Source organism: Corylus avellana, chromosome ca3 (genome assembly GCF_901000735.1).
Source record: "Corylus avellana chromosome ca3, CavTom2PMs-1.0".
Taxonomy (NCBI): Eukaryota; Viridiplantae; Streptophyta; class Magnoliopsida; order Fagales; family Betulaceae; genus Corylus; species Corylus avellana.
The window spans coordinates 32,544,870-32,552,890 of NC_081543.1; the positions used below are offsets into that span (position 1 = coordinate 32,544,870).

The 8,021-nt window shown below is 36.4% G+C and overlaps 1 pseudogene; it reads left to right on the top strand.

The window, feature by feature from the left end:
* The window catches only part of LOC132175429 (probable leucine-rich repeat receptor-like serine/threonine-protein kinase At3g14840), a 66,477-nt pseudogene that overhangs the window by 28,271 nt on the left and 30,185 nt on the right, over positions 1-8,021 (top strand).

Genomic DNA, 8,021 nt, shown 5'->3' on the forward strand with positions numbered 1-8,021 from the left:
GTTACATTGATATGGAATTTGTGATTTTTTGGTTGGTTTCTAGATAATACTAAGCAAAAATATTTTGTACCTTGAACTTATGAGCTAAACAATTCATTTTCTTTTCTTCCCATAACTCTATTGAGGGCATTGTTCTTTAGATAGAGGCCAACATTTCTAATCCAACAATATTTCTGTGATTTTATTTTATTTTCGCTGTCTCACCTTTTACCAATTTGTGAAGCCTTCTAGACATTGAACATGATTGTCTTTGATTGGGTCATCTGTGTTTTCTGGTGCACTTGAGAAAACTATTTGAGACAAACCTTTTTCATGTCATTTGCTTGGTGGATTCTCTCCCCTTTTGACTTCCTTTTGTCCATTTAGAAATCCTCATTTAGAGGCTTGTTGTTTGGATTGATAGGATTCAAGCGATCTATCACAAGAAATTAGAAAGAATAACTAAAGAAAAGAAAATATAATGATCACTTCGAGGGGATCAGGCCTCCTATTCTTGTATTAAGCAAAAGTAATTTTCCTTTTGATGTCTTTGCCATACGGCATCTACAGCTTTTATAGGGGAAAAATTAATTAAGTTAAATATGGAAATACGAATTTAAGAGTAATTAAGAAAATGTGTAACTTGCAAGAAAACAATCTCTAAAAGGAAATTAACTTAGCGACCAAGTCAAGAGTAGGGACCAAGCAAAGAGAGGATTCTAGAATCCTCAAGAATCCTATCATGGACCACCCCCAACCTATTGTGCATAAAACCTAGTCGGCATAATTAACCCTATACAATTGAAACATGAGCAAATCATCTAATTGCTCAATTGTTTGTGCAGGTGTATGTTTCTTTTTATGTATATATATGTCTGAGAAAATAACATGTTCTCCACCTGATCCGATGTCAAATTAATTAAAGCTATAAACTAGCCCGTATGTACAATAGTTTAGTTGGTTTATATCATGTCGAAGGATTATATGAGAAATCAAAAGCAAAAAGACGATAAAATTGAGTAATTATTTTGGCTCAAGATATTGGATGATGTACAATTGTTGAATCCTATTTCCACTAATCTATGACATTTATCTTGAAGAAGAAGATCTATTGGATGCGGTATGTCTTTCGGTTGACACATAAAATTTTGTTGATGAGAGTGATGTATATCATGTGTTTGACGAAAACCCAAGGAGTGGCATATCTATGTTGGGTATTGAAGAAATTCGTTTTGTTGATTTTTTTGGAAATGACATCAAAATTTTGATGTCGGTTTCATTAATATGTTGGAGGACAATTTGACTTTTAGAGGAAGAGCAATAATTGATCCTTTTTGAGAGAATTTGGAGTGTGAATTGGCGTCAATAAATGAAGGATGCGTGGAAATTGAATTATCTCAATTTGGTCTGAAGAGTTTCTAAACCGTTATTCGATGCCTTGTTGTAATTAGTTGCACGGTATTTATTTTTTGGGTATCTAAGTTGTTTTACTATTGAGAAGAGTGGGATGCAAGGGATTGATTAGCATTTCAATGATCAAAATAAAGGCAATCAAAATTTAAGGACGAATTCTCTCCAACCCGTGGGAGGATAATGTAGACAGGACCTGTTCAATTTTATGAAGAACTTTGGTGAAGATTGTGGGCGTTAGGATGAGGTCCGAAACACGTCCAGACAAACTTGTTAGGAAGGATGAATGAAGGACGTCTAAGAGCCTCGTTAACTAGAATGTTAGGAAGACGTCTAGACGAGTTGATCAATTTGGAGATTCGAGAGCCTCGTCAGGAATCACATCAAGACGAGAAGGAATGCGTGGGAGATAAACAATGGTTTAGTGAAATGCTTTATGGGGTGTTTTAGGCCTAAAAACCGTCCCCATTGATTTAGAAATGCTTGAATAGAAGCACTTGGCAAAGTATTCAAATTATAGCAACTGAATTCAAATTTAGAGGCGTTTGTACTATGAAAAAGGCCTCGAATTGGGGGCATTTTCGGCCGCGCGCCCCTTCTCCAAAAGGGGGTGCGTGGCACTGTGCAAGCACCCCCTTCTCCAAAAGGGGTGGACGAATTGTGCAAGCGTCCCTACACTTTAATAAAACTCGATCGAAAAAAAATAACAAACCCAAAATTAAATTTATTTATACAAAAATTAAAAAAAATATATAAAAAATAATATATATATATATATATATATATATATATATATATATATATATATATATATATATATATGAGGGGTGGGGAGGGTGTGGCCAGGCCAGAGCCACCACCTCCAGTGTGGTACAGGCCACTTGGCCAGGCCCACCCCTACAGGGTGAGCTACAGTGAGGCAGGGGTGGCCCAGAAGGTCCCTTTAGTACCATAGGGTGGCCATTGAACCACCCAGGAGGGTGGGCTGAACCCTGTGTTCCCTGGGGTGACTGCGAGACCACCCACTTGTGGTGGTGGCTTGCTTTGGTTTCATTTGCCTGTGGGGCCACTTGGGGTGGCCAGGAGCCACTGCCAGGCCACCTACAGGGGTGAGCAGGGGCCACCCTTGTGGCCATCTCCTACCTTCTCAATGTTGAAGGTCCATCTCCACCCTTTGCAATGTTCAAGCATACAATTGTGTTGGCCAGTGTAGTTGAGAAGGAGAATATGAGTGGAAATGAAGGGTTAACGTTGGGCAGTGTAGTGGTAACATGGGAAGAGCAACGTTGGGATGATATTTTAGATGAATTCAAATTTATGTTGCAGGGGCGTTTTGTTATTATTATTATTTTTTTTACATGTCCGCACAAAAGAGGGAAGAGAGATTCAAATTAGTGACTTCCGCTTTATTAAGCGTGGTCCCAACTAATTGAGCTATCTCTTTGAAATGCATTTTGTACTGATGAAACACTCCCTAATAAAATTCTAGGGGGCGTTCTGTTGACACGCCCCCACTAAAAAAGAATGGGCGTTTGCATAGTGGAACGTACACCCCCTAAAAAAGGGATGTTTTACTGTGCAAGCATTTTTACTTTTTAGTGGGTCATTCGCATATGGGACGTTTTACTAAAATGCCTCTATTTCAAGCTTTACTAAACTCTGTTTTTTTTAGTAGTTAAGATTCTCTTCAAGAAGCTTGTTAGGACGAGAATCTTACAGATAAATTTTTTCCCAATGCTCGCCTGAAAGAGTACGTGCCCCTATTCAGACGAGATCACATCAGATTGACAGAATTGACTTAATTTCAATGTTTTAGTATAGTTAAAAGTTTAGATACTATAAATACTTGTTATTAACGGCCTTGTCCGTAGTTTTTGATCATTATTCATTGTTTTCAATAAGAAACACTATAGGATTAGTGGTTTTCTATCTATCTACCTAGGGGTGTAAATGAGCCGAGCTTGAGCGAGCTTCCCTTGTTCAGGCTTGGCTCGTTTAAATTTTACTCGAGCTCGAGTTCGAGTCGAGCTTAAGGACGAGCCAAAAAAATCGAGCTCGAGCTAATAATAAGCCGAGCCGAGCCAGCTCTATTTAATGTTTTTGTTTTTAATTTTTTTTTTAACTTCAAGTACTCTTAAACGGCTTAAGAAGTTAGTTTGCATATAAGCATTTGCTTAGCCTGACTAGTCGAGTATGGAGCCTGAGTCAATACAGTAAGGCATTTGGTTTCAAAGAGAGGATATGCATCATTTTATAGATAAACAAACTTGGAGATTGATGTTTTCTTAACAATGTGGGACAAGTTAACATGTTGCATTCAAACTGCATTGGGACAACACCCCCTACAAAAATATATTTTTTTAATGTTTCTCTCTCAATCCGCCTCACCAGTTACAACGGATCTTTCACTTAAACTCTCATTTCCCACTCTCTCACTCTCACTCACCAGACAGGTAGTGATAGTGTTTGGGTCTGTTTGATTCTTCAATAGTTTATGTCTTTCGCAATCTCCCTCAATAGTTTCTGCTTGATTCTTCTTTCTTTCGTTTAGATATGCTCTAATTGAATCGAGGTCTTTTTAATGATTGCTCTCTCTCTCTTTGATCACGAAGGGTCTATAATTTTTCATTCTCTAACGCTTAAATATAAATGCAATTTTAAGGTTTTAATAATTATGAGATTTATAATTAATTATGTATTACTTAGTTTATATATATATACATACTCGAGCTTATACGAACTGTTCACGAGCTTAGCCGAGTCGAGCCGAGCTTGCTTCGTTTAATATTCGAACTAGGATTTGTGTTCATGAAGTGCTTCATTTAATATTCGAGTCGAGCACGAGCCGAGCTTATGCGAGCCGAGCCCGAGCTTGCTCGCGAGACGCTTCGCTCACTTAACAGCCCTATATCTACCTCAAATCCTTGATTTGATTCTTGGTTTTGGGAAGAATTGGGAGTTTTGTGTGTGTTAATTCTATGACCCATTACACCTAGGCTGCATCATTACATAAATACGATAGTCTTTTCTTGTCTTGACAACTTCAATACTTTGTATGTTTGTAACATTTTTCAAGAAATAATTGGTTTTTTTGTTAAAGTATTGATTAAGTGATTAAATTTACATCTTCCTATCAGCTTAAGCTTTTTAGGATAATTGGTAGTTTAACATGGTATCAGAGCCAAAGGTCATAGGATCAAACCTTGACTCCGTCAAATCACCCCCCATTTAAATTAAATATTCCACGTGTTGGGCCTCACCTATTAAAAGGGAGTTTGAGCCCACACGTGAGGGGGAGTGTTAAAGTATTGATTAAGTGATTAAATTTACATCTTCCTATCAGCTTAAGCTTTTTAGGATAATTGGTAGTTTAACACAAGAGCACCATTAAGTGATTAAATTTACATCTTCCTATCAGCTTAAGCTTTTTAGGATAATTGGTAGTTTAACACAAGGTGCTATTTATTTTCTAATTCATTTAATTGTAACATTTCCTGCAGAGATCTCAGCTTTAACAAACTAAGTGGAGGAATTCCAAGCAGTTTTTCCAATCTATCAAAAGCAAAATTCATGTATGCCTTTTAAATTATATGCATATTTTCATATACAAATTACAGACAACCATTTTCGTATAGCTGAGAGACTGTGATCATTACCTCATTAGTGAGAATGAAAAAGGAATAGTTTAATGGCCTGATCAATTAGGCAATCTCCAATTCGATAAACAGGATGAATCCTAGATTTTGTCCTTAAAAGGCCTCAAGTATAAAGTCCTACATAAGGTACTGAGTTGTTAATATTTTATTTTGTTTAGATACTTAACCGGCAATCTGCTAACTGGAGAAGTGCCTGGCTGGATGCTGAATGATAATAAAAGCATGTAAGCTTCTTTGTAAATTTCTATACATTCAATTTGTTAACCAAAAATGTTGACCTTTTTTATCCTAATCATTAGGTGGTATTCATTAATAATGATAATTGTGCTTCTGGAACTTTATTTAACTTGATTTTATTTCCAGAGGATTTTTCTAAATATGTCAAAAAGGGGATCCAAAGAATAGGCATTTTCTTTGGCTTCCACTATTCTCGTATTTGTTTATGTAATTGTTAGCAACATCATAAGACTATAATGAGATCATTTATAGGCAGTATTTGCTTAGCTTATGATGATTGATTAGCAGCTAATCCCCTTATGAGTGCTTGAAAGAGCTTGTCGTTTTTCTGCTTAAGTTTACTCTCTTGGATTGTATAGAATGAGGTAAGAGAAAAATTCAATCTGAATATTATCATCTCTTCGAAATATAATAAAAGTTTTCTGGTCAATGTAATTTTTCTAAAAAAAAAAAATTATGGAAGATAATGAATCATGTTACTTCTTTTGTGTGCAGTGATCTTTCATATAACAAATTTACGGATGGAGAACCAAGTTGTCAAAATAGTAGTGTGTAAGACTTTCTTCTAAAAATGTTTGTCTGAATGCAAGCGCTGATGGGCATACTCACTAGGCTTTTCTCTTGTTATTTTCTGCAGGAACTTGTTTGCAAGCTCTTTGACTGGAAATAACTCGTAAGTATCAACTTCATCTATCAAATCTATGCATCACAAAATTTTATCATATTAACTTTCTTGTGTGTTGCCTTGATATGAGTAAACACAAATCCAATTTTGATCTCAATAATAACTTGTTTTGGACCATGATTGTTCCAACAGTGGCCTGGTTTCATGTTTGAGAAGCTTTCCTTGTACTGATCAAAGTAAGTTGAAATGCCATATATTTCCTCTCCCCACTCATCTCTAATCAATTGAAAGTAGTGATGTGCAAAATATCTACCTAAATTAATAGGTAAATAATTGTACGTTTTACCTGCAAGTGCACAAGATCAACATAGTAGTATATGGTGCAAGTACAGGATCATTCCCACGAGGATTGCTGAATTCTTGTTTAAAAATAAATTCCTTAAGTAAAAACAAAGATTGATTGTCTAAGTGATGATAATAAAAGGTAGGGCTTTGATATCCACCACTAATTATATTTAGCTAACACAACAATATGCCAATGCTTTAAAAAAGTGATTGCATATCTAATGTTTGTCAATCTAAGGGCATGGCGTATACTCCTTAAGCTATAGATTTCCCTAAGCAACAAGTTAGGCATGTCGTATACTCTAACTCTTTTCTTTTCTAAGGGATTTAGCATGGTGTATACTAAGTTGTTCCTTAGGAAAGCATCTACTCTATGGAAATCGACAAACACACGAGGCCTAGAGCATGGCGTATACTCCCGGTTCCCCATGTTGATTAACCCTAGAATCCGGCGTGGATATCTCTTGTTACTTATGTTAAACCCAGGACTCGGCTATCCAAATTGATTTAAGTAACGAGTCCGTACCATATGCATATGTTGATCAGGCACACACATATGAGGAATTCATGTAAGCAGGTATTAATCAAGTTAAATAGCACAATAAGATCATCACAAAGACGCCAATATTGAAATATTAACTAAACATAATTAGGGCTTCAATCAAGCCCTACTAATTAAATTAGCTATACATAAAATTAATGTTAAACATCTTCATAAATAAAAGAAAAAGGAAAGGAAAGAATAAACTCGAAACTTGAACTTGAAGAGCTCCTATTCTTCTCATTTTCCAATCTATCTATTCTAAAGGCTTAAGAGTCTATTTATAGGCTTTAGAAGTCCTTGGAAAAGTAGTAAACCCTAGGGATTTCGTAGGGTTTCAATCCTATTACAATTGGGAGTCGGAAAACCCTAATATGGAAATAGGGACATTCTGGCCGCCACTTGGTGTGTCTCATGCGCACGGGTGCGATCAATCACAACCCGTGTGCGCTCGATCGTAGGTCTGCGATCGATCCTTCTTCTGGCATGTGCTCGATCGCTCCTGGCCTACTTTGTGTTATGTCCTCTCGGGTACTGCGCTCGATCGCAGGTACCCTGCGATTGATTGCAGTGTCAGGGAGTTCCAATTTTCTTCCTCTTCTCTTTTTGAGCCCAAATCACCTAGTTTACTTCATTTTCTTTCAAAAGCCTGCAAAAGTATGAAAAAACACAAAAATGAATTAAAATGGCCTAATTAACTAAAACCAAAGGATTAAAACATGCAAGTTAAGGGCTGAAAATATGAATATTTTAGCACTTATCAAGTAGTGAATAGATTTTCTTTCTTTCCTTTTTGATGAATATGAATTCTATTACACCTACCTATTTTGTTGTTACTAATTTGTTGTTGTTTTTATCCCAGAATACAATCTTTATATAAATTGCGGCGGAGGACCAGTTACCATTAATGGAAGTACTGCATATGATGCTGATACAAATCCAGGTGGACCTTCAAAATTCTACAAGAGTCCACAAAACTGGGGATTTAGCAGCACTGGTGACTTCATGGATAACAATGACGATGTCGACAATTATACTGTGCAAAGTTCATCTAGTCTCTCTGAGCTTTACAAGGAAGCACGCATTTCTCCACTCTCTCTTACTTATTATGCTTTTTGTTTGGGAAATGGAAATTACACGGTAAACCTCCATTTTGCGGAGATAATGTTTATCGAAGATAAAAGCTATAGCAGCTTGGGAAGGCGTATATTTGATATTTACATTCAGG